General features: G+C 35.0%; 1 long non-coding RNA gene across 2 annotated transcripts in view; it reads right to left on the reverse strand.

The window, feature by feature from the left end:
* Positions 1-4,398: 4,398 nt before the first annotated feature.
* Positions 4,399-20,861, reverse strand: part of LOC145680907 (uncharacterized) — a 182,300-nt gene continuing 165,837 nt past the window's right edge. For both annotated transcript variants that reach the window (XR_014130695.1, XR_014130694.1), the window contains 2 exons: positions 19,592-19,693; positions 4,399-4,579 (listed from right to left, as the gene is read on the reverse strand). This is a non-coding gene — a long non-coding RNA (uncharacterized LOC145680907). The remainder of the gene's footprint in view (positions 4,580-19,591; positions 19,694-20,861) is intronic.

A 20,861-nucleotide genomic window follows, 5' to 3' on the forward strand; every position in this document is an offset into this window, starting at 1 on the left:
GACCATTGTGGAATGATACGTTTTCTTTTTGGTCGGACTTCTAAAACATCATCATCGTCTTCTTCTTCTTCTTCTTCTCCGGAAGAAAATAATTCAGGTGCCGGTTTTGGTGGTGCAGATCCTTCAGATGCTGTTGTACTATTATGCTTGACAATATAGTTTAATCTTCGTGGATTACCAATCAATTCTTGAGGTGTGTTTGACGATGCAAGGTAGTTGCAAAACAATTCCCAGCCTTGAGGATTAGAATGTTTCCTCGGTCGAGTCACATCGCACATTAAATCTACAAAAATGGATCCATGTAGTTTATTATCGTTGATGTACACTGTTCCTTTATGATCCCATGTAATTGCGTCATCTTGTTTTAAACGACGGAATAGTAGTTCGGCTTTCTTACGATACATTTGTGGTATTGCGGCTAAAATTTCTTGTTTCGTGCTATCGTCAACATTCGGGACGTCACCATCAGGTTTCATTGATGTAAATGTAAGTGGTATTGGTTCTTCTTGTTTACGTATCACATAAAGATATTTCTGTAATATTCTATTGTACTGATTCCATTTTTCTTCATCACTTGGATACGATGTATTCAATATGGATTGCATTTCACGATCGAGATTAGATTCTCGATTTTCACTCGCACGGGATGATGATGCATGCATTCGTTGAAGCATTTCTGGTGGTACTAAAACCATCTTCTTGCTATGTTCCATGATGTTTATTGTTTAAAAAAAATACTGGATAACACACTTCCTACAATAGGTGCAAGTAATGCAGGTAAGAATCCTCCTTGTTGTACGGCTAAATGTTTCTTCTTTTTATCCAATGATTTTGTATTGTCTACGAGATAGCGGAGCGTGTTCTTGTAACGCTTTAATCTTGACTTCTGCGCACTTGTCAGTGGAACATTGCCTTTTAAGACATTATAACAACATTCACAAATACTATGAATTAATGAAGCGTCTGCATTGGCAATAATAGCTTTACGCAATCTTGGTTTAGCTTTGTGCAGAGCACGTAGCAGATCAGCGTGTTTCACTGTAGGAGACATCGTGACAGACTAAGTCATTCTTTTCACATGCACAATAATTTAAACATGTTTTGTTGGTACGTAAACATAATGATGCAAATCGTCGGGAAAAATATTTGTACGAAATCGCATTTCATCGGGTGTATCTTGTTTAAGATCCATCAGTAAATAGCCATGTGGATTTCTTGTTGCGTCTGCATAACTTTCTTGTAGAAACAGTGGATACTCAGGCATGATTTGATAACTCATATGCTTGATTTGTGACTTGTCACGTGGATTTTTAAACAACACCAAATACGAACAATTTAAACTCATATTTCTATTTGCTTTACTTTGATGAAATACATTTTGTGTTATAAAAATAACACTAATATTTCGATGATGTGATCCTTTTGTGAACATATCAACAATATCACTATTCACTTCTCGCATATGGTCATCAATAATAATCAAATGTGGTCCATCTTGAGGCTGAAAATCTTTCATTCGTGGAAGTCCTTCGTGAAATTCTACTGGAACCGGCATTGTTGCATACACGTCTTGCCATTCTGCATAATACCAGTATATCTTACGAAATTTTGCATTGATCATGGTTGGGAGATGTGACAGTAATCGCTTCACAAAATACGCTTTTCCACACCCACTAGGCCCTGCGAGAATACAGGTAAATGGATGTTTCCATTGTGTATCCATGATGAACACTAACACCTTGTTTCAAAAATGATGCGTATTTAAAGCGAGTACAACAATTCTTGCACTCACTGGTGTGAAAAGGAAAAATCCGTTCATGTGTTTATTGAATAGTTGAAAACCGTTTATTTGTTAATCGAATAGTTGAAAACCGTTTATTTGTTAATCGAATAGTTAAAAACCGGATAAAGTTTAACGGTTAACCGTGAAAGCTGATCACTGTTTGATTTAAATTCTATTTGAAAATTTTTCGTTTGAAATTTGTTTTGTAATTTTTGTTTCAAAAATTTTGTTTAAAAATTTTTTTTGTTTCAAAATTTTTGTTTCAAATTTTGTTTAAAATTTTTTTCGTTTCAAAATTTTTTTGTTTGTAAATTTATTGTTTCAAAATTTTTTGTTTGAAAATTTTTCGTTTCAAATTTTTTTGTTGAAAATTTTTGTTTCGAAATTTTTGTTTTAAATTTTTCGTTTCAAATTTTTGTTTTGAAAAATTTTTAGTTTCAAGATTTTTGTTTAAAAGTTTTCGTTTTAATTTTTGTTTTGATTTTTTTTTTAGTTTGAAAAGTTGAAAAAAAAGTTTTAAATGCCAAGAATCTTGTTCAAAGTTTCCACCTAATTCCTAGAGAACATTGACCAGGGACCTCGTCACGCATCAAAACCAAATCATCGATCACGTGACTGTACTACACCCGAAGGGTCCTACCAAATTGAAAGGGGATACCCGTCCATACCTTATAACCTTAATTGAGTCAGTAACCGAACAAGTGGTTGTACTAAACAAATTTGGTAATAGGACCACCGAAACATATTGAGGTCCTGTACTATGCTTCAATTGGACAATTTCAGTGGACCCCCATTGCCAAAATTTAAGAAGGGTGCCCATGTCTTATAATAAGAAATGAACCCCTGTAATCATAGAATCTCATCAAAGGGGATAAAATGGACCAAAAAAACAAACACGTGGTACAACGTTTATATTTTGGCAATTTTTGTACCCCTACAAGGGAACGATGTGGACCATCCAAATTTATCATAATACATGCTAGGGTCCAGTACTATAATACCAAATGTTGAAATTGGGCAATTTCCAAAATTTAAGGGGTGGGCCAAGGTACCCCTCCCGGGGTGCACCAATGTACCTATGTCTTATGAAAGGGAATGGACCCCTATACATGACCATATAACTATATAGGGTAATAACACCTCATCAAAGGGGATAAAATCGACCAAAAACCAAACACGTGGTTGTACTAAAATTTTGGCAATTTTGTACCCCCTAAAAGGGAACGAGGTGGACCACCCAAATTTATCATAATACATATTAGGGTCCAGTACTATAATACCAAATGTTGAAATTGGGCAATTTCCAAAATTTAAGGGGGTGGGCCAAGGTACTCCTCCCAAAAATTTAAAGGGGTGCACCAATGTACCCATGTCTTATGATAGGTAATGGACCCCTATACATGACCATATAATCATATAAGGTAATAGGACCTCATCCAAGGAGATAAATTAGGTCGAAAACCAAACACGTGGTACAACGTATTGCTTACGTTTATAGTTTTGGCAATTTTGTACCCCTAGAAGGGAATGAGGTGGACCACCCAAATTTAACCTAATACATATTAGGGTCCTGTACTATAATACCCAATGTTGAAATTGGGCAATTTCCAAAATTGAAGGGGTGGGCCAAGGTACCCCTCCCAAATTTTTCAAAGGGTGCATTAATATACCCATGTCTTATGAAAGATAATGGACCCCTGTATACGCCCATATAATTATATAGGGTAATAACACCTCATCCAAGGGGATAAATTAGGTCAAAAACCTCCGAAATTTGAATTTTTGGCAATTTTTTACCCATGAAAGGGAACGACATAGACACCCAATACTGATAGAGGTACATACTATGGTCCTAGGCTACCATACCCAATTTTTAGATTTGGCAATTTCCAAAATTTAAGGGGGATGGTCCTATGTACCCCTGCCAAAATTTAGGGGGTGGGCCAAGGTACCCCTGCCAAAATTTAGAGGGGGTGGTCCTAGGTACCCCTAGGTCATTGACCCCGGGCCAAGGTCATTGACCTTTGACCTTTGAGCCATTAAGCCATACGTCGGGGACTACTCTATAGATAAACATTTCAAACGCAAATGGTTTGACTCGGTGACTTGTACTCTCTATTACCGCAGTAACGTTTCCAATGATATTAGCTATCGTTAGGTACATTTAAATTTCGTAAGAAAATATATCGATTGGTGCCTTTTGACAATCTCCTTGTTGGCGGGATAAACTGCAAAATGTAGCCAACGGGTGCTGCAGGATTGAAACTTGACGCCACATTGTATCATCAAGTCCTTCAGATGTCTTCCCTATGATAACGTGATTTGTACGATTCAACATATTCATATATAGGACTATGCGAAATGATAAGAGCGAACATGTAGTCATTTACAATATATAAGTTATCTGCATATAATATTTTTCCACATTACTTGTAATAACAACTAACTTAACGTTGTTCAGCTGTAAATTTCTCCTCAAGGAATAGAACTAAATAAGAATGGAACACGATTGAACCTAATTAATCATTAATAACCGAAGGTTACTTTTGAATCGTCGTTATCTAGCATCTGTGTAGCAAGGAAAGATACGCTTAGTGAAACAAATGAGTTACACACGTACAATCTTTTATTTGAAAGCTATCATACATATAGGGATTTTTTCAAAATACGCCTTTCAAAATATACATCTACGGTTTAAGAATGTGAGCATTTACATTTTCATCCCGGCTTTTGTCACATCGCACTTCATGTGTGTTCATTTGCGTGTCAGCATCGCGCTTTGTTCATCCCCTTTTCCTACAAAAAGGAAAAGAAAGAAATTTTCTGTAAAGAGACGAAGTGAGTGCAAATATACATAAGAAATTAGCTGCAGAAAAATCTAATAATTACATTAAATATGTACGAATGTATAGAAAGTAGTAGGGAGATAACAGTTGTTGGAATTACTCGCTTCATTATTATGAACCAGTCATAAGACAATGAGACCTTTTATGCATGAATTGAAAAACCATATTCGCTACAAATATTTACGCGCACATGTGATGCTGCGAATCAGTCGCGCTTCTGGCAAGAAGTGAATACAATACTAAGTAGTAATTATAAACCAACAGCGAATTTTAAAAATCAGAGAAAGCACACAACGTCTGGATTTAGTTCGCATAGCGATTAATATATGAAATTAGATTTTTAATCAGTAATCAAGCCAAAAGGCAAAGACAAACAACATAGCTAAATGTCAAAGGCAATCGAGGCAGACACACATTCCAGTTCGAGCTTTGGATAATGACGTTTGTCTCTTTTATTCATTGTTGAACATTACTATCCCTTGACATAAGTAAAAAAAAAATTGTTTCAATGAAAAGAAACTCAATCCATTGAATTCATTTACTTTCCTTTGTATCGGATGTCATGTAAAAACTGAAAAATGGAACATATGAAGCCAAATTACTAACAGTAATTTGTTACAAACCTTGAGATAGAAGTCAGAAAGGAACAAGTAAGTAATAAATGAAATACAATATTGATACAAGTATTTCCCAATGGGATCACCAAAAATTACCCGAACCGTACAAAAAAGAACTAGAATTCCGCTGGAGACAGACAGACAGACACACACACACAAAAGAAGTAAAATGAAGATAATGTGAATCAACTGTGGTGTAGAACAGGGTGTCTACTGGTGCTCGAAATACTGGAAATATTGGTATTTTGTGTCCTTACTGGAAATATTGAAAATGTACTGGAAATTTTTGTGCAATACTGGAGAAGTGTAAAGATTTCCTTTTAGACCCTTTAAGATGGCAGTCCCATTATCTGGGTGTAGGTGATGATAAGACTAATTGGTCAAACATTGAAAAATTAGGTAATTCGAGAAAGAAAATAAAGAGTGTTTCCTTTTTATCTGTCTTAACTCGCTAGTTTCTATGCATTCTTTCCATCAGAATATTGAAGAACTATCTTTTTCAACATATTTTACAGCTTCTTGAATATCATCCTATGACGCTTTTTTTTAAAATCCAGGGTGGTGTTCTGAAAATTTGTGAGTCAAGAAGTCAACTCCAGTAAACACCCTGTAGAGTCCCGAAGGACGATCGCCACCAAAGCAGTCTTTTGGCATGTTTATAAAGATTTTTGAGTAAGATTTCTTACGGCATGGCAAAACAACATTAAAAACAGACAGTCCGACGTGTATGAAGAGAAAAATACAGAACTATAATAATTACATTAGCCATCTACACTGGCGCGCGCCAAGTCATAAAATGTAGTTAGGTAGACACATCCCACTTCGTAAATGGGTTTCCATTCTTATCGCGGGTGCGTTACACATGCAAAGATAGTCTAACTTATTATTAATTTTACAACGACTCTTCTGAACTATTAAGTACGGTCTATTGCACAATGGTATCTTTGTTGCGACATCAACAATACATTATAATACAGAATAACTTTCTGTATTATAATTGACTGCTTTAAGCTTCCGTTCACCACGTCGACTAAGCAAGATCAAGCAATTTACAAACCTAAAAGTGTCAATATGTTACGTTTCTCTTTTTTCATTCTTTCCGTTGCGTGCGGAAGCCAGCTTTGAACTCGTCTTTTGATCTAGCATCTGTAGCAAATTTGCTGGACGCGTGTTGCCTCACTGTTTCTGGAAATATAATATTTCTGAATGAGAAAAACTGCAAAATTTTTGGAATACATGTCATAACATGAAGGAACATGAAATTTTCGACATGCGTTTCAATAGGTGGAATGAGGTGCCAAAAGTTATGGGATACAAACATAATAGGCCTATCGTGTTATGCCTTCTCGAGCATGGCGAGTACAGCAGCTTGGAATGGCATGGACTCGGCAAGTCGGTGGAAATCCTTGATGAAGTCTTGGTTGTTGCCTACTATGACGTGATAGTTGCAAGTAGAACGTGTGCACAAATGGTTGGTACGATGATATCGTACATGTTTCTATTAAATTTGTCTAGCAGTATAGTTAGCCGATTCATTGTTCATAATGCTCTGCAAACTAATCGTGAATGATTTTGGCTTTGTGATATTGTCTAGGTCAATCGGACTCGAGGATCCCAAGAATGCCATATAGACACGCACAACACAATTACAGGTCACCAGCTTGTAACTGCCTTGTTGATAACTTGAGTCTACGACGTCTAGAGTCTCCGCCACATACGCACTCTACCATCAGTTCGTATCAACTGGGATCATGATCAGTATGATTATCCGGCATATTGGCAGTCGTCAAGAGCAACACACACATTGATAGCTTCCGTCGTAGAGACAACATTATGGTCAATGACATTTTATGGAAGTTCAAGTGACAGCAGTTCAAGTGTTATGTGCATTTATATTTGTTTTCCGCAACACATGAACTGGTTCTATAACGCTATCCCATAACTTGTAGGACTTTAGTGTATTTTAAAAACAACTTCCTAATTTTATTTAAAATAACGAAGCATTTCAGACACTCGGTAGCTTGTAATTCTACCTTATAATTAAGTTTAGAGGTTCTTCAGAACGTGAGAAATATTTTTGTACTATACCATGATTTAAAAAAAATACATCTCCTAGATAACGCAAACTCATCAACATTATAAAAAAATCTACCATCCATTCTTCTCTCTCAATTATAGAATTTAAAATAGGATGAAACAACAGTTCACGATCATTAAAAATTTAAGGATAATCAATTATGATATTAAACAAGTAGCAAGTAAAAAAACTAAGAGAATAAATTTATGCAAGCTGGTATAAAACACTAAATTCAAATCCTTAATTTAATTTCTGGAAACATGTCGACATTTCCTTTCTCATAGAAATCCTTTGGAAAAACTAAGCTCTGTGAACAAATTACTTCGGAGAATTGTCTTGCAATTCTATCCTCTCCATAATTTTCTGGTGGATGGTCGAATTGAGTGAAAACACATACAAATTCTAGTTAATCGTCTTAAATTATAACATGGGAAAATATGTGATAAAACATAGTACATTACCTGTAAGAACATCACAAACTGCAAGGGCTGAGAATTATATCTTCGTCTTTTCGCCTGTCCAGATTATTTCCGCTGCTAACATGTTGGTTAGAATTCGCTTCATTATATTCGTAACAATACTGTCAATATTAGTATAACAATAAAGGATAACTCATTACTTATTAGTTAAAAAAATTTTAACTTTCTAAGTAAACCTCGTACAAAGGCAGCTCTGAGAAATTTCTCTTCGCAAATAGACTAAAGTGTATATGTATGTGTGTGTCCTTGCGACGCAGAAATTCCTTTCGCTTCAACAAATATGGTTATAAAATTTACTTCCTCTGCATTCTTAACCATAGTGCTTCATGGCTATTTTAACTATTACGTTATCCATTGCGTTGTGTTGGTGGCTGGGAGCACCTTTGTGAGACGGCACTGGCAACAGTGCATTCATTCTATACGAAGACGTCAAACGTATAAGTGCAGGAGTGACTTGGTGCTTCGATTTATTTAATTTGTAATTAACAAAAGTTATTGATGGCTTTGAATTATAGCGAAATATGTGTCATAAATGGAAGCGGGGCGCTGGGGCGGTGTAGCCTTGTGAGAGGAGGATGGACTAAAACTTTTTAATTCAGGTAAGTGGTTGTTGAAAGGGTTTCTCCCTCTAAAAAGAAATTTACGCGAACGGGAACCACACAATAATCTGAAGGGCCCTAATTAAATATAAAATCATACGATTAAAATAATAATGTCATAAGTGTTTAGTGATGTCTAATTGAAACATATATATAAATTTCTAGTTATGCATGATATCTTTGTGTTTTTTTGATTTCCTGTATGCATGGAAACAAAACTTTTTAAGCAAGCAAGTGACTCTAAGTTCCATTCATACATGTAATTTAATATGTAGTGTTAACGTTGTGAATACAGCTTAATATTGTGCCCTTACACTGTGTTACACAAGCACACTCTGGTCTTCGAATTCTGGGTATAGTAGGTTGGAAGTGATGGTTGTGACAGGTTAACTTTGTGAGTGCCTCTAGGTGTATTTGTGCGCGGGTCCGGTAGGCAATAAAGACGGAACTATTGCATGGTGGATCCGGGCGGGGTGTAGCTGGGGGGACCCGCAAGGTAAACAATAGTGCAAGGCTATTATGACGGTAATGTTCCTAACCACAGGTCAAAATAAGTACCGGTACAAAAGCACTATCTTATCACTCACCCACCAGCCTACATTTTAATAGTGAGAGTAGCTGAATGCTTCAAGTGAGGAATAACAAATAGCGCCTCAAAATGGCGCCCGTTAACGGAACCGATGTAACCTTTAGTTACATATATTGTGTTTACGTGTAGCTTTGTGTGGGGTAAATATTGAGTTGGTTTAGTATGCATTAATGATATTTTAATTATTAGTATTATTTTTTCATAATTGTATTTAAATTGTCAATATGTCTGAGAGTGAAAATCTCAATTTACAAACATTGCTTCAGGAAATTAAAGATTTGTCAGTGAATGTAAATCAAACATTTGAAAAATCAAACGCAGATTTGACAGAAAAATTTGAAAAATCAAACGCGGAATTACACGATAGGTTAGATAGAATTACAGAAGAAAATAAAGTCGGTTTCATTTCTATTAATAAAACAGTCACGGAAAAGAGAGAAAATTTACGTTGTGACTTTGAGAAAAAGTTGCAAATTGAGGTAGGTAAGGTGAAACGTTCTTGCGAAGAAAATTTTGCGAAATACACAGAACAAATACAATCCGAAATCAATAAATGTAACATAGAATTAGAGTCTGTTGTCGAATAGTTAAACGTTACGGAAAAACAAAATGAAGAGTTTTCAAAATATATGAACGCTTTTCATGACTTTAATTGCGTTTAATCAAATACGAAATAAGTGTGAGATCAGAATAGGTACATTGAATGGTCAACTAGAATCTTTAGAAAGTCAGGTAGATCGTGTGCATAGCGAACTAGTAGAAAAGACGGATAAATGTGAAAATTGGATGTCAAAACTTCAGGAGGTAGTTGAATCTAGTATTACTGCATGCGAAACTACGGTAATATCGAAAAAATCAGTGGAAGAAACACAGGCTGATTCTAGTAGCAGAGTTGAGGCTATTGTTAACGATGTAGAACAAATAAAACAATCTCTTGTAGACAGTCAGGTAAAAAACTTCCCACATTCTAATTACTTTTTCTCGAATGTTCGGGTCAAGAAAGAAGGGATAGACGATCACGTGGACCAAGATACGCGTAGAGGTACTTCAGTGTATTCTGATTCTCGTAGTAGTACTCTTGAATCTAGTAGTTCTAAAGAGGAAGGTAAATCACGTTCCGTCCAAAACCATCGGAAAAAATAGAATTAGATAGGAAAGTTTCTGTGAACCTTAGAGATTTAGAAGGATTTGAAAAGTTTTCAGGTCATGAGAACGAACTTACCGCGACTGCATTTTTGAAAAAGTTCAAAGATCAGGTTTCAATTATGAATATTCCAAGTAGCCAATACTTAGATATTATAAAGTTTTTACTTACGGGATCCGCGTACAAGTGGTATATTAACAATTGTTCCTCTTTTGATACGTTCAAAAAGTTCAAGAAGAAATTTAAGGCTGAGTTTGAAAATGAACAAGTGCAAGCAAGTAAGTTAATGGTGCTTCAAAATAAACCGTACGATCCGAAAACAGATGGAAGTGTATACAACTTTGTCTCCTATAGGTGCAATAAAATACAGGAAATCAATCCTGATGTTAGAGAACCACTTGCTATCAGTATGGTGTTGAGTTTAGTTCCATCTTATTTCAGACGCCAACTCACTACTCTTACCACTTTAACTTTGTCGACCGTGTTACAAGTTATCCAGAAACTGGAAGCTATCCCTAGATCTGATACTAGAGGAGGATCTAATCATAAGTTCTTGAAAATTAACCATGTGACATCCACTAATAGTAATTTCAATGAGAATCAAAAGAAACGTAAGAATAATGGAAACGGTAATAAATCTTCACACGAAAATACTCAGCAAAATAAAAATAACAAGCGTAGACGTGGATTTAAGAAAAACAAACGCAACAATTATAATAATAGTGATGAAGTGCATTCTAATGCGCATTCTTGCAGTTGTAGTCAGAAAATCCCACCTAGAGTGAATTCCCCAGTGGGTAATCAGTTTTATCAGTCCTCAAATGGAAACAACCAACCTGTAAATAAGAATGGTAATGTTGGAATGCATTCTCCTAATGATCAAATGCATGGAAATTCACCTGGTTTTCCAAATTTTGTAAATCAAGGAAATTTTAGGTCTCCAAGACCTTCATTTGTAAATTCTACTCCTTTTAATTCAAACGGACAAGTTCGTTTCCCGCACCTAAACTAAATTCTCCCTGTGTGGAGGGTGCTCATCACAGGGAAGTCAGTAAAAGTTCTGGTAATAACGTAAATGTACTCACTAATGGTTGTCATACTGTGTATGTTACTATTGAAAGGAAACTTTTAAATGTTGTACAATAGGACAGTGATGAAAGTTCATCCGAGGATGAAGGGAAAAGTAATAGAAATTGTAAACAAGTTGTTTCATCACAGGCTACTGCAGAAATAACATATTTAATGAAGAATTTTACACTTTGTGCGACTCTGGAGCATCTGCTAGCCTGCTTAGTTTCAAATTGTGGAAAACTATTTCTACCATTGTTTCTAATGCTCAATTAAAAACCTCTTCCCGTATTATACTTGTTGATTATTCTGGTAAAAGAATGAAATAAGTGAAAGGTGAAGTTATCCTCTGTTTAGAAATAGGGCCTTTGATGTATGACGTAAGGTTTCTGGTTGTAAATTATTTAAATTGTTCTTGTTTATTAGGCCGAGATTTTCTTACCTTAGCAAATGCGAAAATAGATTTTCCTGAGAAAATCGTTTTGTTAGGCCACGACCAGAATGTTGTTAGGGTACCTATGAAAAAGGGAATTGACAGAGTCGATTGTAATTCGCCTTCTGGGAATAGTAATCAAGTTAAAATTTTGAAAGGCAAAAGGAAGGTCAGGAATTTGTGTTAGTAAACAATGTAAAAGTTACTAATTTTGATGATTCAGAAGTTTCTTGTGAAAGTGAGTCTGAAGACGTTAACCACCCTTTAGAAAGTAAATGTCCCGTAGTAAAGAATTTGCTTAAGCAAAAACAACAATGTATGACTGAATGGTTAAACGAAATTAATGAAGAGATAAAATATACGAGCATTTACGTGAAAGATACCAAAATCCAGTTGTATATAACGAATCTTTGAAAGAATTAAATTTCGATTTAGTACATGAATCAAAATTTTTGTATGAGTTGTATGGAAAAAAGATAAGCGATATTGAAAATGAAATAAAAGAATCTCATGGTATGAACAAAATCAATTTTCTAAATCAAACCAGTCCAGGAATTGTAATAGAAAATAATAGACCAGAAACTGAGCATTTTCCTTCTGTAGGTGACATTAAAGAAAAAGTAAATGAAATTGTTGATCTTGATGACCAACAAAAACAACTTTATAATTTGTTAATTAAACATAGATGTGTGTTCAGTGATGTACCAGGTAAATGTAATCGTTTTGAATACACTATCAAAGTTAACACTGACAAACCTATTGTTAAGAGACAATATCCCTTACCATTTAAATTTAAAGGTAACATACAAAAACAAATAAAAGAATGGCTTGAAAACGGAGTTGTAGAAGAGTATGTGTCTATTCACGCTCATCCGTTGTTATGTGTAGCAAAAATAAATACATCAAAACCACGTACCGTAATCGATTTGACCTCTTTGAATAAGCATGTAAAACTTAAACAGTTAAAAGTAAACAAAATTGACCTATTGTTAAAATTTCAAGGTGTTCAATTTGTTACTTGTCTTAATTTTGTTGGATTCTACTTGCAAGTCAGTCTTTCTGATAAATGTAGACCTTACACAGCTTTTTACTGGAACGGGAAAATGTATCGATTTACACATGTTCCTTTTGGATACTTAAATGGGTCTGTAGATTTTATGACTTGTTTACAAACAGTGTTAGGTTCCGGATTGTATGATCAACTGGTCTGTTATGTCGATCACGTCTGAGTACCAATAATGTCTTTCGAAGAGCGAATTTGTTTGTTAGATGAAATATTTACTAAAGTACATGAAGCAGGAATGACGTTGAATCTTAAAAAATGTTCATTTTGTAACACAAAGTTTAATTTTTTGGGTTTTAATATAAATTCTCAAGGCATAACAAAAGATTCATCGTACGTACAATGTATAAAGGATCTTCCATGACCTAGAAATCTGAAAGAATTACAAAGAGTACTTGGTTTATTTCAATGGTGTTCAAAATTTGTTAGAAACTTTGCACATAAACCTGAACCTTTGTTTGCTCTTTTAAGAAAGAAAAAATGGATATGAGTGTGAAATTAGTTTTCAACAATTGAAACATGATTTAGCTCAAGAAGTATTGTTAGCTCATCCATGTTTAGATCATGATTTTTGTATCACAGATTTTTCAGTGGCTTTAGGGAATATTTTGTTTCAGGAAATTAATGGCGAACGCCATATTCTTGGGTTTCATAGTAGAACTTTAAAACAAGCTGAAAAGAATTACACAACGACCGAAAAGGAGGCTTTATCAATTGTTGTCGCTTTAAGAAAATGGGGTCAATTGTTGTATGGTAGACATAAAAATTTACACGGATCACCATTCTTTAGTATACCTTCATAACATAAGAAATTGAATTCACGTTTAGGGAGATGGAGTATTGAAATTCAAGGATTCGAGGTAGAAATAATTTAATGAAAGAGGCTAAAGATAATCAGGCGAGTGATGCTCTCTCACGGGTAATATCACAAACAAAAGTTGAACAACACGAAATTAATAAATTTGGTTTTTCCATCATGTTTCGGAAGTCTTACTATCGAAGAATTGAGAATCAAACAAGAATGTTCAGAGTATAAAAATAATTCAGTTTTTGCGTAATCCCAATGACCCGTATGTAAAACTTAAAAATAGAAACATTGAAAATTTTTACAAGTTAAATAATGATGTTTTGTTGAATAGAAATTATCATTTTCCAGACTCTTGGAAAATTTGTATACCTCCTTCCATGGTTCCCGAAATTGTTAAGTATTTTCATGAACAAGATCATTTTGGTGCTGAAAAAACAAATTGCATCTATTAAAGAAGTCTGTTATTGGAAGTCATTAAGTAGAGACGTTATTGATTTCATAAGCGACTGTATTGATTGTAAGTTGACAAAAGCTCAAACATCACCTCCGGCTAAACCTTTGCAGACTGTAGCAGTAAAGAACATACGAGATATGCTTTCTATTGATATTTTAGGGCCGTATCCAGCTTCTTAGAATGGGTTATAAGTTTCCTTCGTCAATGTTAGATGTTTTTAGTATATATTATGTAATGTTTCTTATAAAAAATGCAACCGCGAGATGCGTTTTAAAATGCCTAGAACAATATTATTTTCCACTTTTGGGTGTTCCGTTGTCTGTCTTAGTGGATAATGGTAGTTGTTTTGTTTCTAGTAAGTTCAAGGAAAAAATGAAAGAATATGGTATTAAAATCCATTATGTTAGTCCGTATCATCCAAAGAATTCTGTGGTGGAGAGAATTCATAGACAAACTAATCGTTTGTTTAAATTGTTGTGCAATGATAACCATGTAACGTGGGAGAAGTATATTCCCCAAATTGTTATTTTACTGAACTATTCTGTGTGTAGCAGTTTAGGAGTAAGTCCAGCAAGTCTTCATCTCAATGTAAAACCGCAATATTCTGTATTTCGAAATAGTTATAAATGATGAATATGATGAAAATGAACCTCTAAATTGGGAAAATAGACTTATAATGGCCGATTTTCGTAGAAAAGAAAACAGAAAAAGAAATGAAAAATATAATAAAACACAAGAAGGTAAGTATGTTATAAAAGAAAATGATGTTTTTTGCTTCAAAGTCATCTTAGTTCAGCTGTAGATAGGAAAATTAGCAAGTTTTTTCATTTCTACAAGAGACCTTTACTTTGTAAACAAAAGGTTACAGATAAGGTGATTGAACTGATAGACCCACTTACTGGTGAATCATTAGGTACTCATTCAATAGATCGTATGAAAGTTGGAAACCAAGTTCAAAAACTACACAACTTTGGTTAGGACTTGCAAAAAAACATGTACAAGAAAAAGAATCAGTCCATAACTCCAAATTGTCTAAAGGTACATTCGTGTGAACCTGAAACAACAATTCATGTGAATTTTAGTGATGTTGTGAAAGTAGATTTGTCTGTATTTAATTCTAGCAAGAGTCGAAACGAAAATATCGAAAAGTTAGTGAAAAGATTGTTAGAATGTGAAAAATATTTGAAATATTTAACAGATGAACGTAATTGTTCCAGTTATGCTTTGTCATTTACACTCAACCACCTTGTTAATCCTAAACTTAATAAGTTGGGATAAAAACATAAAAAAACTAATTACAACAGAGTTAAATGTTATATAAGTAATTTTGTTATGTAATAGTGTTAAGTATTTTGTAATGCATTAATAATTATTTTAAGTGTTTGAGTTAGTGCATACTAAATAACAATAATGTTAAATAATACTAAATTCATGATATCATGCTGTGTAGGAAATAATGTGAATGAAAACTATTAGTGAATATTAATGTGTTTACCATTATACACTTTAAAAAAGACACTGAGACTTTATGGCCCTCGTAAGTTCCGAAAATCGTTCAAAAATGCCCCTTGCGTTTATAATCATGTTTCCGAGTGAACTTAAAAATTTTATACATCACTCAATTTAGAAGACTGTGGATTAACCCTTTATGGACATATGGATAAATGATTTTGAAGAAGTGCTTAAGTACCTCATATACTAGTGCAGTGAGGTGAACAGTGGTGCAGGGTTCTCTTTATTTTTCAGTTCCTTCAAAACAAACGTCTTGTCGAGTATCTATATAAGATTAAAGAATAACTCATTTACTATTAGTTAAAAAAATTAACTTTCTAAGTAAACCTCGTACAAAGGCAGCTCTGAGAAATTTCTCTTCGCAAATTGACGTGTATATGTATGTCTGTGTTTTTCCGACGCAGAAAATCCTTTCGCTTCTACAAATATGGTTATAAAATTTACTCCCTCTGCATTCTTAACCATAGTGCTTCATGGCTATTTTTAACTATTACGTTATCCATTGCGTTGTGTTGGTGGCTGGGAGCACCTTTGTGAGAAGGCACTGGCAACAGTGCATTCATTCTACACGAAGACATCAAACGTATAAGTGCAGGAGTGACTTCGTGCTTCGATTTATTTAATTTGTAATTAACAAAAGTAGTTTGATGGCTTTGAATTGTAGCGAAATATGTCATAAATGGAAGCGGGGCGCTGGAGCGGTGTAGCCTTGTGAGAGGAGGATGGACTAAAACTTTTTAATTCAGGTAAGTGGTTGTTGAAAGGGTTTCTTCCTCTAAAAAGAAATTTACGCGACCGGGAACCACGCGATAACCTGAAGGGCCCTAATTAAATATAAAATCATACGATTAAAATAATAATGTCATAAGTGTTTAGTGATGTCTAATTGAAACATATATAAAAATTTCTAGTTATGCATGATATCTTTGTGTTTTTTGATTTCCTGTATGCATGAAAACAAAACATTTTAAGCAAGCAAGTAACCCCCAAGTTCCATTCATACATGTAATTTAATATATAGTGTTAACGTTGTGATACAGCTTAATATTGTGCCCTTATGAAACAAAATAATTTAGATTTGGTAGGCGTTTGTGAAGGTAGATGGGAAGGTAATGGGGTATTGAACAGCGAAGGATATAGAATGTTTTACTCAGGTAATGAAAAGGGCGGTCATAATGGCGTAGGAATAATTCTTGGAAAGCGCTTAAAGGAGAAGGTAGTGAAAGTAGAATTTATTGATGATAGAGTTATGATGTTAAAGGGAAAACGAAGGATCTAATGGTGATACCGATATATGCACCTACGACTTCGCATGCAAATGAAGAAGTAGACGAAAATTATGAGAAAATAGAAGAAATTATAGATAGGGAGAAGAAGGGTGCATGCATAATTCTAATGGGAGATTTCAATGCAGTTGTGGGAGAAAAACAGGAAGGTAGTATCGTAGGCAAATATGGTTTAGGCGAAAGAAATGAAAGGGGAGAGGGACTGGTGAATTTCTGTAGACAGTATTCATTAGTAATTGGGAACACTTGGTTCAATCAGTACAAAAGAAGATGATATACATGGAAATCACCAATAGACGGCGGAAGATATCAGATAGACTATGTTATGATTCAGGACAGGTATCGGAATAGCTTAAAGAACGCGAAGACCCTTCCTGGGGCTGATATTTTCTCTGATCATAATCTTGTGCTGGCCGAAGTAGATATTCAACTGAAAAATGTAGGCAGAAGAAAAGTAGGTAACAAAGTGTTGAATACTGAAAAGTTGAAAAACGAGGAAATAAGAAATCTTTTCGCTGAAAAATTCGAAGAAAAATGTTCAAACGAGGAAAGGATAGGCGCAGGTAGTAATGCACGGTGGGAATATATTAAACGTTGCTTACAGCAGGCTGCAGAAGAAGCAGTAGGTTACCGCGAACACAAAACTGCTAAGAAACCATGGGTTACAGAGCAGATGTTGCAGAAAATGAGGGAGAGGAAGATGTGGAAACAGGTTGATACAGAAGAGGGCAGAAAGATGTACAGAAAGTTAAATAATGAATTACGAAGAGAAACAGAGCGAGGGAAGAGTTTTACAAAAGAAAATGCGAGGACATAGAAGAATTAGAAAGAGTTGGGAAATATGACGAAATGTACAAGGAGGTGAAATCTATGGAATTTCGGAGGAAACAAGGGGGTATTATGATGGCAGTAGAAAATAAGAATGGGAAGGTAGTCACCGAGAAAAATGAGGTCATAGGAAGGTGGAAAGAATGCGTTGAAGACTTATATGAGAGTAGGGATAGACCGTGTAGCCTAAATGTTGAAGTGGAAAATGAAGTAGGCGAGGATGATAAAGGATTTAGTATTCTTCGGGATGAGTTTGAAAAGTCTATATCCGAGATTAGGAATGGAAAGGCAACAGGAATAGATAACATACCAATCGAATTCATAGAGACAAGGGAAAGAAAATATTGTGGCGACTATGCAATGAAATATATGAAACAGGAGAATGGCCAAGAGACTTTCTGAAAACGATCATGATACCGATGGCTAAGAAATCGAATCCAAAGAGATGTGAGGATTATAGAACTATTAGTCTCATATCTCATGCAGCTAAAATTCTGCTCCGAATACTGAACAGAAGGTTATATGGAAGAACAAATAAAGATGTTGAGGAAGAGCAGGTTCAGAAGAGGCAAGGGCACAAGAGATGCTATTGGATTATTTAGGGTGATCGGTGAAAAATTTATAGAAAAAGAGAAAGAGGTGTATGTTGTATTTATTGATCTAGAAAAGGCTTTTGACCGCGTGAATTGGGAATTGTTGTTGGGAGTTCTAACAAAGATAGGGTTGGAATGGAAAGATAGAAGACTCATAAGAAACTTATACATGAACCAACAAGTAAGTGTTACGATAGGGGAAGAACTGACGGAAGAGAGTGCAATTGGAAGGGGAGTTCCACAAGGATGCTGCCTCTCGCCAACACTATTTAATGTCTTTCTAGAAGAGATAGTGAAAAAGAGCCTACATGATGATGATGGCATTTCGGTAGGAGGTAGAATGATTAGATGTATAAGATTTGCAGACGATATGGCGCTTGTTGCAGAATCTGAAAAGAAAATCAATAAAATGTTAGAAAAAATGAGGAAGGGCTTTGAAGAATATGGGATGAAAATAAATGTTAGAAAGACAAAAGCCATGGTGATTGGAACGAAGGGGTCTGTGTCAAATATAAAAGTAGGAGGGGAGAAAATAAAACAGGGGAATAGTTTTCGATACCTGGGTAGTATTCTTAGTAGACATGAAATGCGAACGTGAAATAAAAGCAAGGATAGGAATGGCGAAAGAAGCCTTTAAAAGAAAGAAAAGTCTGTTTTGTGGGACCTTGAACAAAGAGTTGAGAAAAAGACTCATAAAATGCTTCGTGTGGAGTTTTGTACTGTATGGGGCGGAAACGTGGACATTACGTAAAGGTGACGAAAATCGACTGGAAGCCTTCGAAATGTGGGTGTGAAGAAGAATGGAAAGAATTAGTTGGGTCGAGCGGAAAACAAATGAGAGAGTGTTAGAAATGGTGGGTGAGAAAAGAACACTTTTAGATATTATTAGGAAGAGGAAGAGAAACTGGTTGGACATTGCCTAAGAAGAGATTGTATCATGAAGGACGTCCTAGAGGGTATGGTGGCGGGAAAGAGAGGGAGGGGTCGAAGGAGACTACAATTAATAGATGATATTAAAACAGAAAGATCATACGCGAAGACGAAAAGGTTAGCGGAGGACCGTGGAGCATGGAAGCTTCTCAGCTGCGGCAAGTGACCTGCCAATAAAGGCAGAATACCTATGATGATGATGATGACACTGGGTTACACAAGCACATTCTAGTCTTCGAATTCTGGGTATAGTAGGTTGGAAGTGATGGTTGTGACAGGTTAACTTTGTGAGTGCCTCTAGGTGTATCTGTGCGTGGGTCAGGTAGGCAATAAAGACGGTACTATTGCGTGGTGGATCTGGGCGGGGTGTAGCTGGGGGGACCCGCACGGTAAACAACAGTGCTAGGCTATTATGATGGTAATGTTCTTAACCACTAAGATCAAAATAAGTACCGGTACAAAAGCACTATCTTATCACTCACCCACTCGCCTACATTTTAAAAGTGAAAGTAGTGGAATGCTTCAAGTGAGGAATAAACAAATACCGCCACATTAGTACCCCCTATCCTACGGAGCTCTGCAATCTGAAATATAAAATTTAGCATTAAATTATGCACCAAATTTATCAGAGTACAAATATAAAATCCTATTGATAGCCTACTTTATAATTTCAGGAATTATAAAGTCAGCATTTTAAACGTTATGAACTTTGTAAAAAAAATTTAGTGGTATTGTTTATAATTATTTTTGAAAAAAGTATTTAAATTACAATAACGATACTAACACAATGAAGTATACTCCTTTCTTATCGAAGTTGGTTGTTGTTCTTACCCATAATGTTTCAGTTAAGAATATTTCTCGGACATTAAGAAACACCAAAAAATACTCAATATATTGTATCCAGCAAGAACATATTCACGATACACACTAAGCTTTCTCGCACAACAAAAAAGTTTCGAAGACTGGGCTTCGGCTAAATGTTTGTCTCCGACGGTCTGAACAGGAAAAAAAAAATCAGGAATTAAATCAAGATAAAAAGAAAGAAATAAAGCAAACTTTTTAGGCACTGAAGGTGTATCTGACACATTCAAGCTGGTTGTCTGGTTCTGTAGATTTATTAGTTTCATCTGGTGTCTCCTGTGGTTTGTTTTTTGAAAAATGTTGATTGATTTGTCTGTTGTACGTATGGTAAATGCCTATGTTATTGATTATTTTTTTCCGTATGTACGTGTGTTTTCTTAGAACATATTCCCAGAGCACATTATGTAACCATGATCAACGTTTTTAAAAAATGTTCTAGAAGGGTCTTAGCTCTTCGTCGTCTCCTTGTGGCAACGGGCCTGCTACTGCTTAAACATCTTTAATAAAACTGAATTACTAAAATGTATTAGAAACATTTTTGAGGCTGGCTACTCTTTTGGGATTTCAAAACTTAATTACTCTTCAAGGTTTCTCACAAAATTATACACAAAATACCTAAAATTGGCATTCTCGAATTTTTGAAAATAAATAAATACACTTCAGCTATACTATAGTGGATAAGAAAACCTATGTCAGGAACTGCAGAAGCATAACAATATTTTAAATATTACAGAAGGTATATATATATATCTATTTGGCAACTTTCAGTCTGAAGCTTAGCACAATTTACATTACCATTAGTACACCACAAAAATACAGTAGTCTACCTTTGTATGCACGTTTACATTACAAGAAGCCTAAACTAAAAGGAAAACGTAAGTTTCAAGATGA

Source organism: Thermobia domestica, chromosome 3 (assembly GCF_964235325.1).
Source record: "Thermobia domestica chromosome 3, izTheDome1.hap1.1, whole genome shotgun sequence".
NCBI classification, from domain to species: Eukaryota; Metazoa; Arthropoda; class Insecta; order Zygentoma; family Lepismatidae; genus Thermobia; species Thermobia domestica.